Source organism: Panthera pardus, unplaced genomic scaffold, assembly GCF_024362965.1.
Source record: "Panthera pardus isolate Hobbes unplaced genomic scaffold, ASM2436296v1 HiC_scaffold_18, whole genome shotgun sequence".
NCBI lineage: Eukaryota > Metazoa > Chordata > Mammalia > Carnivora > Felidae > Panthera > Panthera pardus.
In genome coordinates, this window is record NW_026526743.1 from 433,843 (window position 1) to 454,330 (window position 20,488).

A 20,488-nucleotide genomic window follows, 5' to 3' on the forward strand; every position below is an offset into this window, starting at 1 on the left:
GGCACAAAAATCTGTACACAAATGTTTATAGCAGCTTATTCATAACAGCCAAGAACCGGAAACAACCCAAATACCCTTCAGTGGATGGATGAGCAGATAAACTATAATATATATTATATTATTACATATATTTTATTAATTAATGGAGTATTAACCAGCAATAATGGCTAATACTTAGCCAGATGAAGCCGTGATACTTACAGTGTGGATGAATGTCAAAAGCGTTATGCTGAGTGAAAGAAGCCAGCCTCAAAAGTTTACATATGGTATGAGTTCATTGATATGACACTCTCAAAAAGACAAGCCTATAGGGGTCTAGTGGTTGCCGGTAGTTACAGATGTGGTGAAGGATGATTATGAAGAGAAAACAGGAGGGGAATTTGGGGAGCTGAAGGGACTGCTCTGCATCGGATGATGGTGGCGATTATATACATTTATACCTGCATTAAAATGAATAAAACTGTACCCCCAAAAGAAAAAGATAGTGAACTTTACAAGAACTGTTTTTTAAAAGTCCATTTCCTTATCTGTAATATAAGGGTATTAGGTTTGTTATGAGAAATAAGGTTTTTTCCTTCATTTATTTTATTTTTTGGAGAGAGAAAGCATGTATGTGAGTTGGGGAGGGGCAGAGGAAGAGGGAGAGAATATTAAGCAGGCTCCATGCAGCGTGTGACCTCACGACTGTGAAATCATGATCTCAGCCAAAACCAAGAGTCGGACACTTCACAGACTGAACCACCCAGATGTCCTGAGAAAGAAGTCGATCTATGTAAACTATTGGAAACACTGCCTCCTCGTCATAACAGTCTGCAAATATTTGCTATTATTATTTCTACCAATGTATTTCTTAGGAAAAAATATAGTTGATTCTTAGGAAATATGTTTTAGATCATCAAAAGAATTTCCCATCCACTTTTCAACACTCTGAAACAGTTGGCGGATTATATAGCTCACTAATATTAACTGAGATTAAGGAATATCGCCATCGACCATTTTGCTACCTCATTCCAATTTCAGAAATTCTGCCCTGCCAACGTTTCATGCCAGCTGTCTGTTGAGTAGCTATTCTAACCAGAAACCCTGGCCCATCTTATACTGAGTGCTGAACACACAGAGAAAAATATGACATGGTCCCAGCACCACAAGAACTGCAGGTGTATGGAAAGAGAGGGATAAGAAACAAAAAAACCAGACGCAGGTAAGCCAAATTCTATATACGGAAACAAAATCCATCACCATCCCTCTCCAAAGTGCCATGTTCTTGTGGAGCCTTCTCAACTAACATTCTCCAAGCATCAAAGATGCTTGAAGTGAAAACCTTAGAGTAGCTGCTAACATCTCCCTTTCTTGGTCTTGGATATAAAAAATAAATGATAATCAATTTCTGGCAATTATGACAACCAACGAACCACTATCATGCTGACTCAATGTTGCGGATTTGCTTTAAGAGGCTGAAACAAAAAGACTGGGGGCGGTGGGGGCACAAGGGTGACAAATGGTAACAAGGATTAAATACGGGTGATGGTTCCACTGGGGCTCATTATGGTTACTCTTATTACATTTGGCTATATTTATAAATTTCCACAGTAAAAACTTACGGGAGAAATAAAACCTATATCTACTTTGTAAATCTTTAGTAAAAAAAGCCAAAACTATATATATGGACCAGGAAAACATTAAAATATTAATATTGTTATCTCTACAACCTGTGGTTACTGGCAATTAAACTTTTCTCTTGTGGAACCTGGGTGGCTCGGTCGGTTGAGCGTCCAACGTCAGCTCAGGTCATGATCTCATGGTTTGTGAGTTTGAGCCTCATATCGAGCTCGCTGCTGTTAGCATGGAGCCCACTTCTGATCCTCTGTCCCCCTCCGTGTCCCTTCCTCACTGGTGCTCTCTCTGTCAAAAATAAATAAACCTTAAAAAAAAAAAAAAAAAAGGAAAAATCCCTTTAATAGAGAACAAAACCTTAAAAAAAAAAAAAACTTTTCTCCTTATACCTCAGGTATTTTCTTAATTCTCTACAATATGCCATCATTATTTCTATAATCAGAATATGAACTATAAATTTCTAGGATTGAAGTTTTAAATATTTATTTATTTATTTTGAGAGAGAGAGAGAGAGTGAGCAGAGGAGCAGCAGAGAGAGAGGGAGAGAGAATCCCAAGCAGGCTCCACGCTGTCAGCATGAGCCCGATGTGGGACTCGATCTCATGAACTGTAAGCTCATGACCTGAGCCGAAATCAAGAGTTGGACGCTTGACCAACTGAGCCACTCAGGCACCCCCCTAGAATTTAGTCTTTTTAAATTAAAGTATAGTTGACATATTATGTTTCAGGTATACAACACAATGATTTGATAATTCTACACATTATGCAATGCTCCCCACAATAAGTGTAATTATCATTTGTTACCATACAAAATTAATACAGTATTATGGACTCTATTCTGTACTTTTTATCCTTGTGACTTATTCTATAACTGGAAGTTTGTACCTCTTAACTCTCTTCACCTATCTCACCCATCACCCCCAGCCCTCTCTCCTTTGGCCACCACCAGTTTGTTCTATTTATCGGTCTGTTATTGTCGTGTTTGGTTTTTAGATTCTAATATAAGTGAAATCATATGGTATTTGTCTCTCTCTGACTTATTTCATTTAGAAGTATAAATATTATTCCAAATAAAATGCCATTAAATTACAGATGACTGAAAATATCTTATCAAAAACTCAAAGTTCATTGACATAGCTTTCATGGCCCTCTACAAAAATCCAAAACATGCCTTCTCAACATGATACTAAGCATAGTAAGAACTAAGGCAATAGGTTGAAACCTAACTCAAATCCCAGCTCAGCCTTCCTAGGTGTGTGACCTAGGACAAACAACTTATGCCCTCTGTGTCTCCCTTTTCTCATCTACAACATGGGAATAACAGTATCCATGGGACCCCATAGGGCTCTTGCTGGGATTGCATATGTTAATTCACATAAAATTTCTAGGATGATGTTTAACGTTAAATGTTTAAATAGAATCGTTAGGAGACAGGAAGATGGTGGCAGAGCAGGAGGACACTAGGCTTGCCTGGTCCCACAAATGCAACTAGGTAACTATTAGATCAAGCTAAATACCCTAGAAATCAACCTGAAGACTGACGGAACAAATTCTACAACTAAACAGAGAGAAGGGGCTACATCCAAGAAGGTAAGAAATGCAGAGATGTAGTTTAGGGGAGAAACAGATCCTGGCTGCTGTCAAGGGAAGGGTGCCGCGATCATGGAGAAGGGAGCGAGAAAGAGAGGAGCACACCAGGGACACCCGAGGAGAATGTTTCTCCATTGTCAATGGCTTGGAAAGTGAGAGGGGCTGAATGTTGTGCATTCTTACAATAGTGCGGGGCTCAAAGCCTAGAGGTTTTATGTTTTTTTTTTTTTGCTTTTTGTTTTTTGGGTTTTTTCCCTGCATGGCATTTTTTAATTGCGCAGCCAGTTTTAAATAAATGGAGAAAGCACCTTCCAAAAATTACACTAGCAGGGAAATATTCTGTCAAGCATTTACATAGTAAATTTCCACAGTTTTACATAAGATTCTTGATATCTACTTTCACTGTACACGAGGGAAAGGAGCCCCCTCAGGTAGGTGTTCTCTCTGCTTTCAGAAACAAACTAAAGGACCTGAAATTGGAGGCAAGCCTGGGATGCCAAGAAGGGGGAAAAGAAATGATAATGGGCCATTCATAAATTCCATGTCCAAGCCACTTGTTCAATGGCCCTTACATAATTTTAGGGCAAACTACTGCCCTTATGATAAAGTTGCGATCTGAAAAGCTGTAATTCTGGATTGTAGTAATATATCTCAGTACCTTGCTAGATGATAAAGACAATACTTAGGCTCACCTATAAGGTTTGAATAGACAAATACTTTAGAGGAATTCCCTAGGACTTTACAGTCTCTACTTTGAAAGCCTGGAGCTTTAAGTCAGTGGGCTTGGCTGAGATAGAGCCCAGAAGGCTCTTGAAGAGAAGCTGTTCTTGAAGAGAAAGACAGGCAAGCAACCGAGGGGAATGCAGCACGAAAACAGCAATCTGAAGAGCAGCTTGGGCACACAGTTGGGAGATTATTTGCTGTTCTCAGAGCATGTCCCTGAGAGGCAGCATCCACAGAGACACCTCCCCAGGATAAAGGAGGTGGCCCGGCACCATTTCCCTCTCCCATCCCTCAGCATAAGCACAGAGCCACCTGCAGAAAGCAGTACAGCACAGATACTGGCTGCCTAACCTGCTTGCACCAAGCCCCACCCTGCTGTGCTCCAGTGGAACTGCCTTTTCAGTCTCGGCACAGTGGGCCCCTCCCCCAGAAGACCAACACAAACCCCTGCCCTCACCGTGTCTCCAGACCAGAGAGTTTTACAGGGCCTCAGTTCCAGTGGAGATGGTGAAGAGACTCATTTCACAGGCAGACCAGAGCACACCTATTTAAAACTCACCAAATTTAGGCCAGGGACCAATCACTGCCCACAGTAGGCACAGAGAGCCTCTGCAGGCAAGGAGAACCTCTGCAGACAACTGGCCTGAAGGACAGAGCAACCAGAACACAACAGCAGAGTGCATGCAGCACACACTGTAGACACCCTGAAGTGCCAGGCCCTGGGAAATACATGGCTTCTTTTTCACAAGGTCATTATTTTCAAGAGCAAAGACACAACTAGCTGTTCTAACACAGAGAGGCAAGCAGAGGCTTAGACAAAATGAGAAGACAGAAGAATGTATCCCAAATGAAAGAAGAGACAAGTTCACGGCTAGAGATCTAAGTGAAACAGCTATCACTAACATACCTGATAGAGAATTTAAAGCAACAATCATAAGGATGCTCAGCGGACTAGAGAAAGAATGGAGACGTTAGTGGAACCCTTAACACAGTGATAAAAGAGTTAAAAAAGAGATGAAGAGTGCAATAAATAAGATTAGAAACACGCTTGATGCAATGACCAACAGGCTGGAAGAAGTATAAGAACAAATTAATAACCCAGAAGACAAAGTAATGGAAAACAATAAAGCTATATAAAACAGAGAAAGAATTATGCAAAACAAAACTTAGGGAACTCAGTGATTCTATCAAACGTAATATTTGTATCACTGGAGTCCCAGAAGAAGAAGATAGTGAAGGGAGCAGAAAACTTATTTGAAGAAATAATAGCTGGAACTTGCCAAATCTGGGAAAGGAAACAGACATCCAGATCCAGGAGGCACAAGAACCCCCAACAAAATCAACAAAAGCAGGCCAACACCAAGACACATTGTAGTTACATTTATAAAATGCAGTGACAAAGAAAAAAAATCTTAAAACAGCAACACAAAAGAAGTCAGTAACTTACAAGGGAAAACCCATAAGGCTAGCAGGAGATTTCTCAATAGAAACTACAGGCCAGAAGGGGGTGGCATGATATTTTCAAAATGCTCAATTCAAAAATTCTGCTGCCAAATATACTCTATCTAGCAAGGCTATCATTCAGAATAGAATGAGAAAGAAAGAGTTTCCCAGACAAACCAAAGGAGTTCACGAGGACTAAACCAATCCTGCAAGAAACATTAAAGGGGACTCTGAATGGAAAGGAGAGACCAAAAGTGAAAGTATGAGGGCAAGAAAAACAAAAGCAGTAAAAATGAATATTTATGTAAAAACTCAGTCAAGGAACTCTCTCTCTCTTTCACACACACACAAATATAATATATGATGACAAATATAAAAATGTGGGGAGGAAAGGAGAAAAGAATAGGTTCAAACTTAAACGACCATCAAGTTAATATAGATTGCTATATGCAGAAGAGGTTATATACCAACCTAATAGTGACCATATTATCAAAAGCCACTGATAAATATGCAAAGAATACAGAGAAAGAAATCCAAATATATCACTACGGAAAATAAGCAAAACATGAAAGAGAAAAAGACAAGAAAGGATCAGAGAAAACATAAAACAAGTAATAAAATGGGAATAAATACATATCTATTGTAATTACTTTGAATGTAAATGGACTAAACGCTCCAATCAAAAAACATAGGGTGTCAGAATAGGGGGGAAAAAAGACCCCCTACATATGCTGCCTACAAGAGATTCATTTTAGACATAACGACACCTGTAGATTGAAAGTGAGGGGATGGAGAAACATTTACCATGCAAATAGATGTCAAAAGAAAGCCAAAGTAGCAATACGTACATCAGACAAACTGACTTTAAAACAAAGACTGTAACAAGAGACAAAGAAGGGCCCTATAATAAAGGGGACAATCCAGTAAGAAGATATAACAATTGTAAATATTTATGCCCCAACATAGAAGCTCCCAAATATATAAACCAATTAATAACAAACATAAAGGAATTAATTGATAATAATACAATAGTTGGGGACTTTAACAGCCCACTTACATCAATGCACAGATCATCTAAGCAAAAATCAACAAGGAAACAATGGCTTTGAATGACACACTGGACCAGATGGGCTTAACGGATATTTTCCAAACATTCCATCCTAAAACAGCAGAATACACATTCTTTACAAGTGCACACAGAATGTTCTCCTGACTAGATCACATATTAGGTCACAAATCAGCCCTCAACAAATATAAAAAGACTGAGATCATACCACGCATATTTTCTGACACAACACTATGAAACTTGAAGTCAATCACAAGAAAAAAATCTGGAAAGACCACAAGTACATATAGGTTAAATAACATGCTACTTAACAATGAAAGGGTCAACAAGGAAATGAAGAAGAAGTTAAAAAAAAAATCCACGGAAACAAATGAAAATGAAAACACGACAGTTCAAAACCTCTGGGATGCAACAAAAGTGGTCGTAAGGGGGAAGTATATAGCAATAGAGGCCTACATCAAGAAGAAAGGAAAAAAAAAAAAGAGAAAAATCTCAAATAAACAATCTAACCTTACATCTAAAGGAGCTAGAAAAAGAACAACAAACGAAGCCTAAAGCTAGCAGAAAGAACAAAGATTAAAGCAGAAATAAATGATATAGAAACTAAAAACTAAAAACAAAACAAAACAAAAAAACCATTAGAACAAATCAATGAAACCAGGAGCTAGTTCTTTGAAAAAATAAAATTGAATAAACCTCCACCCAGACTTATCAAAACGGAAAGGGAAAGGACCCAAATAAATAAAATCACAAATGAGAGAGGAGAAATATCAACCAATACCACAGAAATACAAACAATTATAAGAGAATATTATGACAAAGTATATGCCAACAAACTGGACAATCGGGAAGAAATGGATAAATTCCTAGAAACATATAAACTACCAAAACTGAAACAGGAAGAAATAGAAACTTGAACACACCAATAACCAGCAAAGAAATTAAATCAGCAATCAAAAATCTCCCCACAAACAAAAGTCCAGGGCCAGATGGCTTCACAGGGGGAATCCTACCGTACATTTAAAGAAGAGGTAATATCTATTCTTCTCAAACTATTTCAAAAAATTAAAAAGGAAGGAAAACTTCCAAATTCATTCTATGAGGACAGCATTACCCTCATACCAAAACCAGACAAAAGACTCCACTAAAAAAGAAAACTATATCCCTGATGAACATGGATGTGAAAATTCTCAATAAAACACTAGCAAATCGGATCCAATAGTACATTAAAAGAATCATTCACCATAATCAAGTGGAATTTATTCCTGGGCTCCAAGCGTGATTCAATAGTCACAAATCAATGTGGTATACTGCATTAATACAAGAAAAGATAAGAACCATACAACCCTTTCAATAGATGCAGAAAAAGCATTTGACAAAGTACAATATCCATTCTTAATTAAAAAAAAAAACCCTGAAAAAAATAGGTTTAGAGGGAACACCTCAATATAATAAAGGGCATATACAAAAAGCCCACAGCTAATATCATCCTCAATGAGGAAAAGTTGAGAGCTTTTCCCCTATGGTCAGGAACAAGACAGGGATGTCCACTCTCACCATTGTTATTTAACATAGTACTGGAAGTCCTAACCTCAACAATCAGACAACAAAAAGAAATAAAAGGCATCCAGATCGGCAAGGAAGAAGTGAAACTTTCACTATTTGCAGATGACATGATACTCTATATAGGAAATCCAAAAAAAAAAATCCACCAAAAAACTGCTACAACTGATAAACAAAGTCAGTAAAGTCACCGGATTAAAAAAAACAGAATCTGCTGCATTCTATACGCCAATAATGAAGCAGCGGGAATCAATCTCATTTACAAGTGCACCAAAAATAATAAGATACCTAGGGATAAACATAACCAAAGAGGTGAAAGACCTGTACTCTGAAAACTAGAAAACACTGATGAAAGAAATTGATGAGGACACAAAGAAATGGAAAGACTTTCCATGCTCATAGGTTGGAAGAACAAATACTGTTAAAATGTCAATACTACCCAAAGCAATCTACACATTTAATGCAATCCCTAGCAAAACACCACCAACATTTTTCACAGAGCTAGAGAAAACAATCCTAAAATGTATATGGAACCACAAAAGACGCTGAGTAGACAAAGCAACCTTGAAAAAGAAAAGCAAAGATGGAAGCATCAGAATTCCAGACTTCAAGTTAAATTACAAAGCTGCAGTAATCAAAACAGTATGGTACTGGCACAAAAACAGACACCAAGATCAATGGAACAGAACAGAAAACCCAAAAATGGACCCACAATTATAGGGTCAATTAGCCTTAGGCAAAGCAGGAAAGCATATCCAATGGGAAAAATACGATCTTTTCAACAAATCGCGTTGGGAAAACTGGACAGCAACATGCAAAAGAATGAAACTGAACCACTTTCTTACATCATACACAAAAACAAATCCAAAATGGATGAAAGACCTAAATGGGAGAGAGGAAAGCATCAAAATCCTAGAGGAGAACACAGGCAGTAACCTCTTTGACAGTGGCTGTAGCGACTTCTTTCTAGACACGTCTCCTAAGGTAAAGGAAACAAAAGCAAAAAATAAACTACTGGGATTACATCAAAATAAAAAGCTCTGCGCAGCAAAGAAAACAATCAACAAAACTAAAAGGCAACCTATAGAATGGTAGAAGATATTTGCAAATTACGTATCTGATAAAGGGTTAATATCCAAAATAAATGAAGAACTTCTACAAATCAACACCCAACAACAAAGAATGCAGTTAAGAGATGGGAAGAAGACATGAGCATACAAGTCTCCAAATAAGGCAGTCAGATGGCCAACAGACACACGGAAAGAGGCTCAACAACACTTATCAGGGAAATGCAAATCAAAACCACAATGAGATACCACCTCCCATCTACCAAAATGGCTAAAATCAACGGCAGAAGAAACAACTATTGTTGGCGAAGATATGAAGAAAAGGGAACCCCCTTACACTGTTGGCGGGAATACAGACTGGTGCATCCAAGGTACAAAATGTAAGGAGGTTCCTCAAAAAGTTCTAAATAGAACTACCCCACGACCCAGCAACTGCACTTCTACGTATTTACCCAAAGGATATAAAAATACTGATTCGAAGGGATACATGCACCCCGATGTTTACAGTACCATTATCTACAACAACCAAATTATGGAAACCCCTCGACTGATGAATGGATACGGAAGATGTAGTATATGTATACACGATGGAATATTACTCAACCATAAAAAAGGAATAAAATCTTGCCATTTGCAACGACATGAGTGCAGTTAGAGTCTTACGCTAAGTGAAGCAAGTTAGTCACAGAAAGGCAAATACCATGTTATTTCACTCCTGTGTGGAGTTTAAGACACAAGCAAAGGAAAAGAGAGAGGCAAACCAAGAAACAGACTCTCAACTATAGAGAACAAACTGATGGTTACTAGAATGGCGGTAGAGGAGGGATGGGTAATAAGAGGTGGGGATTAAGGAGGGCACTTGTATTTTTTTAACACTTCCTTCCTTCCTTCCTTCCTTCCTTCCTCCCTTTCTTTTTTTTTTTTTTTGGTGTGGGGGGGGGGGGGGAAGCAGAGAGACAGAGAGACAGAGAGACAGACAGAGAGAGTGAGAATCTCAAGCAGGCTCCAAGCACAGCTCAGAGCCCGAGACAGGCTGGATCCCACCACCCTGGGATCAGGACCTGAGCGGCAACCAAGAGTCAGATGCTCAACGGACAGAACCACCAAGCCGCCCCCAAAGAGGGCACTTGTGATGACCATCAGGTGTTGGATGTCAAATCACTATACTGTACATCTGAAACTAGTATTACACTGTATGTTAACGAACTGGAATATAAATAAAAACTTTTTAAAAAGTAAGTGCAATCTTTATGACTCGTGCCCAAGTACTCCCCCACCCCTTCCTGTATTTAAACAAAAGTCAGGGCGTGTTCCTGGTAGAATTTGCAGATGCGTAAAGGAAATATCTTCTCCCCTGAGAGGAGATAACCTAAGAGGAAGAAAGATGCTAAGTCCTACTCAGGTGAGGCTCTTCTTCCAGGAGGCAAAGCGTCATTTCCCCCCTCCCAGCAGCCTTTTTCAACGATGTCCAGGCTGCGGAAGGAAAGGAGGCTCAGAGAAATCACAACTTCATCAGAACTCCCATGTACATTACAGTGGACAGTGCAGACAACATCCGGGAATAACCCCTACAAAAACCTACATTTAGATTAAAAACAAACAATTAGGAATCTGGGTGCAGCTTCGCTTTCTTCAGGGATCTGAGAAAGGCCAGGAGCCGGAGCTCTGACCCCATCCCAGGTTCACAGAAGCTTTCAGGAGACTGAGAAATCAAAAGGTACTGCTAACAGGGGACTTTTTTTTTTTTTTTTTTTTAAACCCCAAGCCAGGTTCTAAGTCCTTCACTTCTCCGTCCTCCCTTAACTCGCAAAATAACTCTATTAGGTAGACGCTAATATCCACTTAAAGAATTGGAAAGAGAGGCAGGGACGCACAGAAATTCTCCGAATATTCCACCGCGGGGATGCGGCAGCACTGGCTGGTGGTCGGGGAAAGGACGGGGAGGCGCAGAGCCAAGAGGAGACCCTCACCCCCGGCGAGGTGGGAGCCTGGCCCGGCCCCGAGCCGGGGGATGCGCCCACCGCCCCGCAGTCCACAGAGCTCATTCAAAGGCAACACCAACCCCGCCCTTGGCCGCAGGCGGCTTCTCTTCCCCAGCGTCCAGATCCTGGTCACCGTGGGCCAAGGCAATGGGAAGCCAGGTCAGTGCGGCCACGGGGAGGGCCCCCGGGGAGGCAGGGGCTCACCTTTCGCGGAGGAACGAAGGCCGCGGCCTCGCGTACCTGGAGCGGAAGCGACTCTGCCTACAGAAACCCCCCACCCTGGACTACGCTTCCCAGAATTCCCGGCGGGAGCAGGGACGCCGCCTTGGCCGCCTGCGGCGGAAGTTATCCAGCCTCACTGAGTTCCGGGACTACACTTCCCAGAATTCCCAGGCCGCCTCGTCGCCTTCCTAGGGTGGAAGTGTCGGCGGTCCCAGCGAGAGGCTGGATTGTATTTCGGAGCCTGCGGGTCGGAGCGAGTTCCGTAACCCCGAAATGCTGCCACAGGTACAGAACTCCTTGATGTACTTCTGTATTATCTCCAGCCAACCATGCAAGCGAGGCGTCTTTCGGGAGCGTAATGCGTCTGGCCTTGTGCATCGGTGGACTGCAAATCCCGGAACCTCCTGCGGAGTGGCCTTTCCTCAAGGCTCTCCTCTCTCTTTGGGATAGTCAGTATTTGGACAGGCGGTATTCTCTTTTGGATAGTCAGTACGAATTAATTCTATACCGTTAGTGGAGCTTGGCCGCCCCCTCCCCCGTCGTTTTCTTGAAAAATTTTTTTTCTTCCAAACTAAGTGACAAAAACTAAGAAAAAACTCAACCAAAGCAAACTATGGAGCTATTCTAAGAAGCTACCTCCTAGAGACCAGTGAACTGGAGAAAGAGTAGAGGGGAGGGGATTATGGAAAGGAAGGGATGGCGGGGTGGGGGTGGGGGTGGGGAGCGGAATGCAGATACTAAAAGGACATTGTACTGACCTATACAGAGTATTGAATTTGACAAATAGAGTCTCAACCTTACTTTGACTGGATTGCCTTTTTTAGTCTATATGGGCGTGCATGCGTCTAGAACCGACAGTGCTACCTACCCTGAAGTGTTCATCGCAAGATCCACAAGAACGGACGTGGATGCCAAGAATCCACAAGAAGCAGATGCAACCATTGATTGATCAGGCCATAAAGCAGAAGCAACAAATGTTTTCCACATTTCCTTGGCTTTAATTGCTGATTATGAAACGTGAGTCATAAGGCAAATGGGAGGAGCTATACTGACAGAGACAAACGTTGGAAACCTTTATAAAATCTTGAAGTATTTTTCTTCTTTAAGCTTCTGGCATCACATCACTGATCTTCTCCCTGCTCTAGACATAAAAACTTGTAAGTTGTCTTATGGAGGACGTGATTCAGGGAGGACAGGAGATGAAATAATGGCTTAATCCAGAAAATCTGCAAAGAGAGAAAAGAGAAGAAAAAGTTTAGTTGCTCAGGTTTCTCCTGGGGAATAAATATATTATCGTTTTCCTTTATGCTGGAATATTAATTGTATTCAATGCTATGTCACTTGAGCCTCTTATAATCTAGAACAGCTCCCCTTCTTTTTTGTGTGCCCTTGACCTGCTGAAATAGTAACTCGGTTGGCATGTAGGATTGCTCACATTCTGGATTCGTCTAATGACTCTTCTGGCATGTGTTGTCCTGATGCCAACATTTTCTGTAAAGTATAAGTTAAGGCCTAGATTTTTGGCAATAATAAGTACAGTGTGGTGCTGAAAAACAGCTGAATGAGGTCAAATACAATGTCCACCTGAAACTATCTCAAATGTTGGGCGAGTACTGTCACTGAGGAGTGAAGGAAAAATGACAGGACAGGTGTAAATACCAAATGAAGACACCTTTTACAATCTGTATAAGCAAGAAAGAGAGTTTTGTTTAAGCCCAAGTTAGGACAGCTGCCCGGGAAACACTCTTCACAGGGAAGAATGTGTTCTGGAGAATGAACAGTTTTCAAAGGAGTGTATACCTTTTTTTTACATCTTATAAAAGCTCAACAGGTTATAGATTAACATGTATGCAGGAGTCACAAGTTTTAACATCAAGGAATGCAGGGAGAAGGAGCACTGCTGGCTATCTTAAGGACAAGATGGTTTTCCATTAGGCTACTCATTTACAGAGCAGGTGCACAATGCATGTTTGGTGGGCCATAAATCAGGCTTTTGGTTTAGACAAAGTTTATGTACAATCAGGCTGACTTAGATAGAAATCTAAAATGGCTTCCCTTATATCTCAGGCCTTTAGAGAGTTGTTTTTTTTTTTTTTTTTTTTTTCTCTCATCACATCCATTATGTGAAAATGGTCCGTGGTTCAAAAGGACCAGAATCGATGTAAGAAATCATGCGGGGTACCGAACTAACAACACAGGAAACAACAGGTGTTGGTGAGGATGTGGAGACAGGAACCCTCTTACAATGTGGGTGGGAATATAAACTGGTGCAGCCACTCTGGAAAACAGTATGGAGGTTCCTAAACAAAAGTTAGAAATAGAACTCCCCTGTAATCCAGCAGTTGCCCTACTAGGTGTTTACCCAAAGGATACAAAAATACCGATTCAAAGGAAACACGTACACCCCAATATTTATAGCAGCACTATCAACAACAGACAAATTATGCAAAGAGCTCAAATGTCCATCGGCTGTTGAGTGGATAAAGAAGTTGTGGCATATACATACAATGGAATATAACTCAGCCATCAAAAAGAATGAAATCTTGCCATTTGTAATGGTGTGGAGCTAGAGTGTATTATGCTAAGCGAAATAAGCCAGTCAGAGAAAGACAGATACTATATGATTTCACTAAGAAACAGAATTTAAGAAACAGAATAGATGAACATGGGAAAAGAGGCAAACCGTAAAACAGATTCTTAACTATAGACAACAAACGGATGGCTACTAAAGGGGAGGTAGGTGGGGGATGGGTTAAATGGGTGATGGGTATTAAGGAGGGCACTTGTGATGAGCACTGGGTGTTGTATGTAAGTGATTAATCACTAAATCCTATACCTGAAGCTAATATTACACTGTATGTTAACTAACTGGTGTTTTTTTTTTTTAAACATTTATTTATTTTTGAGACAGAGACAGAGCATGAATGGGGGAGGGTCAGAGAGAGAGGGAGACACAGAATCTGAAACAGGCTCCAGGCTCCGAGCTGTCAGGACAGAGCCTGACGCGGGGCTCAAACTCACAGACCACGAGATCATGACCTGAGCCGAAGTCAGACACTTAACCGACTGAGCCACCCAGGCGCCCCAACTAACTGGCGTTTAAATAAAAACTTGGAAGATTAAAAAAAGAAATAATACCATGTAATTCCTAACTTAACAACCCCTCCCAAAAGACAATGCTTTAAAAAATACCTAATAGTTTGTATATTAAGGAGGATCAATCTGATAATAGGTGAATTTTCTGGATAAAATGACAGGGAAATTTTAAAATGCAATAGATAAATTTTTAATATACTTCCACTCCCTGTAATAATAAAACAGGTCATTTGAATAAACTTCTGGCAGATGATGGGTAGATAACACTTTTTTATTGAATTTTTTTAACGTTTATTTATTATTGAGAGACAGACACAGAGCATGAGCAGGGGAGGGGCAGAGAGAGGGGGAGACAGACTCTGGAGCAGGGTCGAGGCTCTGAGCTGTCAGCACAGAGCCCAACGCGGGGCTCGAACCCACGGACCGTGAGATCATGACCCGAGCTGAAGTTGGGCACTCAACTGACTGAGCCACCCAGGCGCCCCTAGATATATTTTTAAAGCTGTCAAGAGGCATCGAAAGACAAGATGATGGAGAATTTGTGGGCTAAAATTCAGAGAAAGTGAGGGAGTCATGCGCTTGTGGTGACTTTTCTTGTGGGGTGATAGCTGAAAAGCCTGGAAGGTCCGCAGCATTTTTGACACCCATTTGAGGGTAAGGGGAACAAAACGTTCTGGCAAACGCTCCAAAATACACATCTTTTCAGGCACACATAAAATATTTACAAAAAGGGATCACATGACGGGCCCTAAAGGAATAGCAACAAATTTCACAATGCTGAGATAATACCGGATGTGCTTTCTGAATGTAATGAACTTCAGCCAGAACTCAATAACAAAAAAAAGATGATTTTAAAACTCCCATGTGTGTTCTAATACAGTACTGTCCCTCAGCTCCCAAACCACCCTTCTTTACCCTGTTTTATGGCGCTGGGATGGAGGCTTTGCAGCCTATCCTTCTGCTTTGACACCTGGTTCTGTGTTAGTCTCTGCCGACAGGAGACTGCAAGGCTGGAGAAGGAAGAGACTTGCTACTTCCTCTGGGCTTCCAGGAACAGCACTGCCTTCTGGTAGCAGCTGCTCACTCTAATTTGCACCTTTCCCAACACCTGACAACCAGTTTCATGGCTCCTCGCAGACACTATCAAACAGCCTCTCACATCCTGCTCCTCAGATGTCTAAGTCCTAGAACTGCAGCACTCTTCCTCTGACTGAGCTCAGGAACCAGAGCTAGCTGAACACTCCTCCCACCTTGGCGGTTTGAGTTTCAAGATATCAGGACCTTCCTCCAAGCTTGTCAGTTTTAATAATCCCTGTCTCTTCACTTTGTTACCCCAGACCTGGGGGTCGTTGCTGATTGTTGTGCTTGTTACCTGCACCACGCCTTAGAATCCTCTGTTCTTGGGGCGCCCGGGTGGCTCAGTCGGTTGAGCGTCCGACTTCGGCTCAGGTCATGATCTCGCGGTCCGTGAGTTCGAGCCCCGCGTCGGGCTCTATGCTGACAGCTCAGAGCCTGGAGCCTGTTTCAGATTCTGTGTCTCCCTCTCTCTCTGACCCTCCCCCGTTCATGCTCTGTCTCTCTGTCTCAAAAGCAAATAAACTTTTTTAAAAAATCCTCTGTTCTCCCTTTCAGTAATCTAGTCATCAACTCCCTACATATACCAATTCTCTCTTTTCAAATAACTGGTGTGGTCTGTCTTTTCAGTGGACTCTAAGTTATATACCATGTTTGGAAATAAACCAAATCCATATAGATCAAAGAAATACTGCATACAAAACTAAAATGTATTTTAACTGAGTGATAATAAAAATACTTCCTATCAAAGCACATAGGATGCACCCAATACATCAAATTAAAGGAAAGCTTTAAGTAAAGGCATGAAGGAAGTAAAAAAAAAAGGCTGGAAATTAAGAAATGAAACATCCATCTCAGTAAGTTAGAAAAAGAGCAAATTACTTCTCCCAATGTACAGGTACAATAAAAATGAGAACAGATGGGGCACCTGGGTGGCTCAGTCAGTTGAGCGTCCAACTTCGGCTCAGGTTATGATCTCACGGTCTGTGGGTTAAAGCCCTGTGTTGGGCTCTGTGCTGACAGCTCGGAGCCTGGAACCTGCTTCAGATTCTGTGTCTCCCTCTCTCTCTGCCCCTAACCCACTCGCATTCTGTCTCTGTCTCTCTCAAAAATAAACACCTAAAAAAATTTTTTTTAAATGAGAACAGATACATAAAATAGAAGACAAACATAGTACAAGAGGACTAAAAGGTTATTCTTTGAAATGAGAACAAAAACATTGACAAATCCATGTGAAGATTTATTATTAAAACAGTTAGAAATCACAAATTACCAAGGAAATGAATGAAAAAGGAAACATCACTATTCATTCTTATGGACATGAAGGGATACTCTGTGAACTTAATGCCAATGAAATTGAGAACTTAAGTGAATAAATTTCTAGAGAATTTAAAACATAGTTTAAAACACACATCAAAACAGACACAAGAAGTTATCACAACTCTGAATAGAACTAGTACTTGAAATGGAATTTATTAAAAATCCACAAAGGAATTCTCTGAGACAGTGTCATCAGTGAACTCTATCAAACATTTAAGGAAGAACCCATGCTTATCTTAGAATACAATGGAATATTACTCAGCAATCAAAAAGAATGAAATCTTTTTTTTTTTTTTTTTTTTTTGCAACAATGTGGATGGAATTTTGCCATTTGCAACAATGTGGACGGAACTAGACTGTATTATGCTCAGTGAAATAAGTCAATCAGAGAAAGACAAATATCATATGATTTCATTCATATGTGGAATTTAAGAAACAAAACAGATGAACATAGGGAAAGAGAAGGAAAAATAAGATGAAAACAGAGAGGGCGGCAAAGCACAAGAGACTCATATATAGACAACAAACTGAGGGTTAATGGAGGGGTGGGATGGGCTAAATGGGTGATGGGCATTAAGGAAGGCACTTGGGATGAGCACTGGGTGTTACATGTAAGGGATGAATCACTAAATTCTACTTCTGAAACCAATACTACACTGTATGTTAACGAACTTGGGTCTAAATTTAAAAAGAAAAAAGAAAAAAAAAAAGAATTCTTCCTGAGAGTAACAAAATAGGAAACACTTTCAACTAATTCCCAACCAACACTGATCAAAATCTGTTGCAGTCTTTATTAGAATGGAAAACGGTAGGCCTATCTCATCGGAAACACACATGTAAAAATTCTATGCCATAACTTATTCAACAGTTTATAAAAAGATAACACATCATGCCTAGCAGACTTACCAGGAATGCCAAAAACAGAGAGGTTGATAAATTAATCCTCCATTCATGATGAGAAATTTAGGAAACTGGCAATAAATTACAGCGAACATGGAAAGCAATGTGAAGAGTTGAAAACATTTGCTATGAGACTGGCAATAAGATAATGATTCTTACCCTAACCACTTCTACTAAATGTTGCTTCTGCCCCTTTATTCTTCAATCTTGCCAGCTTGTCTGATTAACTTTGATAATTTATACTAGATCCCTTGGATTTTCTAGGCACAAGAGCACATGTTGACTTCAGGCTTGCAACAAAGGTGGCACTGCAGAGCTGGGGTAACGAGGAAGGTATTCCATACGTGGTGCTGAGCTAAACTGGGTGGTGTCGAGGGGGGAATAATGATCTCTACCTCAAGCGATAAGCAAAAAATCTCATGCTGGTGGACTATAGAGCCAAATTTGAAGTATTTCTTATGAAACTTCCAATCTACTCAAGGTATATACCCATAAGTACTGTGTGTGTGTGTTTACCAAAAAGACATGTATACGAATTTTCATTGCAGTATCATCCATAATAGTGATATGCTAGAAATACTCCAAATGTTTATCCATGATGGAATGAATAAATTTTTTCACAACGGAGCAGGACACAGCAAGGATATTGAACAAACTTTAGCTATATGCGACACCATGGGTGAATCTCATAAATATGATGTTGAACAAAAAGAGCTAGGCAGAAAACAGGAGGTGTGGTATGATTCCGTTTGTACAAAATTCATAAGCCAGTCAAAATTGAACTGTACTATTCAGGATGGACACTTTTGTAGTAAAAACATAAAGAAAATCAAAGGAGTCTATAAAAATTAGGGTAATTGGTTACTTATGATAGAGAAGGAAGCATCACGGTGCTGTGGGTAAGAGTGGAGCTTCTTCTGGGGTGCTTCATTTCTTGGTGTGAGTGGTGATTATGTAGCTGTCCGTTTTCTGTTGATACTTTCACATGCATATTTATGATTGGGGCATTATTCTGAATATGAGTGATTTTTCGCATGCATAAAAATCAATGATATACAGATGTATGGTACATCCGTACAATGGAGCATTATTCAGCAATAAAAAAATTAACTATCAAGTTATAAAACGACATGGAATAACATTAAATGCACATTGCTAAGTGAAAGAAGCCAGTTTGAAAGAACTATATACCATAGAATTCCAACTGTATAGACAGTAAAAATACCAGTAGTTGCCAGGGGCTTAGGGGAAGGGAGGGCTAATCGGTTGAACCGAGTGCTATTTTTGAGGCAATGAAACTATTCTGTATGATACTGTATGGTGGACACAGGACATAATGCATTTTTAAAAATTTTTTAAAACATGTATTTATTTTTGAGAGATAGCGAGACGGAGCATGAGCGGGAGAAGGGCAGAGAGAGAGTGAGACACGGAATCCAAAGCAGGCTCAAAGCTCTGAGCTGTCGGCACAGAGCCCAAGGTGGGGCTCGATTTCACAAACCATGAGATCGTGACCTGAGACGAAGTTGGACGCTTCACCAACTGAGCTACCCAGGCGCCTGTGACATTATGCAATTTTCAAACCCACAGAACTGTACAACACGAAGAGTGAACTCTAAAGTAAACCGCGAACTTTAGTTAATAATAATATATCAATATTGGCTCATCAACTGTAACAAACATGCCACACTAATGCAAGATGTCAATAATAGGAAAAGCTGTGTTTGAGGGGGGAGGCGGGTATATGGTAAATCTCTGTACTTTCTCCAAAATTTTTCTGTAAACCTAACACTGCTCTAAAAAATAAAGTATTTTTTTAATCAGATCGGCTTCAAAGGAAAATGAGTATATGGCAGAAAAGAACGTTTCATAAACTTGTTTTCAGAACTCAAAGGAAAAGCCTGAAGATAATGAGAATGTCTATAATGAATACAAACACATTAGTTAGGTGTATCTTAGAAACTAATTAGAAAAAAAGAGGATTACAGAAGGAAGCAGATTGTAGTAAGTAAACAATCAAGAGAGGATGAACAAAATTTCTCAATGTGAGCAATATTAAATAGTGTAACGAACAGAAATAGGAGAAGGGGAGGAGGGAGAGGAAGAGGGAGAAGAGGGGGAGGGGAGTGTGGAGAAGCGCTTGTCAACATTTGAGATATTTCTGAAATACAAGGTAAAGCTAAAAATCAAGTCAGTTTCAAAGGAATGAAACATAAGCCGTGCATTTGAATTCTTTTCTGCAACATTAAAAGCACTCAAAAAATATAATGGTATCTACAGGATTTTGACATGAAAAGATTGTGTTCTTTCTATGGTCAGAAAATGTACTGTCCATGTGCAATATACTTGGCACACAAAATTCAGGTGTGATTCACTTCCAGACTCTTCCTGGAAAATTATAGGTCTCTGGCAACAATGTGGACAGAATTTCCATAGACCCTATTCCTATTCTAATTACATAGAAATGCTGAACAAAATGTAAAACTAAAAATAACATTTACTTATTCAATTATATCCCCTACCACTCACATTCTCATTCTCTCCTGCCCCACTGGTAGTCATGCTGTGATCAATGTGCACCTTTTATGTGTATGTGTTTCTGTCAAATTGTGTGGGATTGTGTGTGTGTGTGTGTGAGTGTGAGTGTGTATATATATGTGTGTGTGTGTTATATATATAAAACAAAAATTACTCATAACTTTTCTTTCAAAAAAATTGTTTTAATGTTTATTTTTGAGAGAGAGAGAGAGACAGAGACAGAGCATGAGCAGGGGAAGGGCAGAGAGAGAGAGGGAGACACAGAATCTGAAGCAGGCTCCAGGCTCTGA

At 40.2% G+C, this 20,488-nt stretch overlaps 1 protein-coding gene across 1 annotated transcript in view; it reads right to left on the bottom strand.

Moving 5' to 3' along the window:
* Positions 1–11,341, bottom strand: part of ZNF112 (zinc finger protein 112) — a 32,467-nt gene extending 21,126 nt beyond the window's left edge. The window contains exon 1 of the mRNA XM_019434434.2: positions 11,253–11,341. The gene's annotated coding sequence lies outside the window, so the exon portion shown is untranslated. The remainder of the gene's footprint in view (positions 1–11,252) is intronic.
* Between the last annotated feature and the right edge of the window lie 9,147 nt (positions 11,342–20,488).